Source organism: Pundamilia nyererei, unplaced genomic scaffold (assembly GCF_000239375.1).
Source record: "Pundamilia nyererei isolate P.nyererei 1_Seehausen unplaced genomic scaffold, PunNye1.0 scaffold00022, whole genome shotgun sequence".
Classification (NCBI taxonomy): Eukaryota; Metazoa; Chordata; class Actinopteri; order Cichliformes; family Cichlidae; genus Pundamilia; species Pundamilia nyererei.
The window spans coordinates 4,410,016-4,411,406 of NW_005187423.1; positions in this window are offsets into that span (position 1 = coordinate 4,410,016).

Below are 1,391 nucleotides of genomic sequence, written 5' to 3' on the forward strand. Positions count from 1 at the left end.
AAAAAAAAAGAGAGTTATTGTGGATTAGTGTGAGGCTGCTCCTGCTCAAGTTAGCCATGTGGTGCCAGCTGTGGTTAGCTTTGGCTCATGGTCATTTTCATGGCCTGTATCTGGATCCTGCAGGGAGAGTCTGAAACCCTGAGATATCACTAAGCACCAAACATGTGATCATGAGAAGTGTGGAATTGAGGCTGGCATCCGGTCAATGAAAGCACACCCTGGAAACAAAGAATGACTGTAAATATCCACACTTTCTAGCTAAATTTTCTCTCAAATAGGGTTTGAAAGCTGCTGTAGCTGGGCTTTATGGAAAGAGGTCCTGTAAGTGAGTTCTCAAAGAAATCTGAACCACAGCTTGAAATTTTTGTGTCAGGGGGATTTCTCTGCCTGCTGTTGTGGTCATCACCACACCTAAACATGGAACTTTCCCTAGAGCTTCCTAATGATTGTTTAAAACAGTGATTTCCAGGCCTTTTTGCCTTGTTTTTGACTCCTCGTCACAGGTTAAGGCCTTTAGAGGTAACATATATTATTAAAAGCAAGGAAGCATTTTTCCTCTTGAATTGTCTTAATAAAAACATTTTTAGAGGTCTAAAGAAGTAGATATACACAAAAAATAAAGCATAGCAAATAGTTTATGCACTGCAAACACTCACAAACTAGAAAGCTAGAGAGGCATTTACAGCCCTGGCAGATGTCTCTGAAGCAACCTTTAATGGGACGCAGAGGAAATAATGTGCATTAAATTGTGCATCACGACTCCAACGTATCGAAATCAGACCTGAAAGTCTTCTTTTAATGACGCTCGCAGACTTCCTCGTCCCTGTTTTCCACTCAAACGTTGCCCAAGAATGGCTGAACGCGGCGACTGCGACAGACAGATGACGCTCTGTGACATCGCACACAGTTTGTCAACTCTCGAAGGCAAACAAACACGGATGCTGGTGCGTCTGTGAAAATCGAGCTGATAGAGTGTGACAGGCAGCAACAGTGCCTGCTGGGTAGACACTGATTCAGTCAACAAAGCCTGTAAATTTGGAGAAGACGGGGGCTTTGGAAATATGATGTTATGAGTGAATCCTGGAGGGGATTACATCATATGTCTGCTCACCGTGACAGACATGCCTTTAAGCAAAGTTATAAATGCACCTGTCCACCCACATATCTGCGAATATACACACCTTTGTGAGAAATTCCTTTGCCACAAGTAGAAGATGAAAGCGCTCAGGTCATGTTTCATTTGAATCACTTTGCTGTTTTATTCAAACCAGTTTAACCATAATCTGATCCTCTGATCCCACCAGTAAATTAAATTCCACACCTGCTGCTGGAGCACATCGACCTGAAAGCCAGAGTCTGAAGTGCATCTTCACTTTGTCATCAAGCTTTCA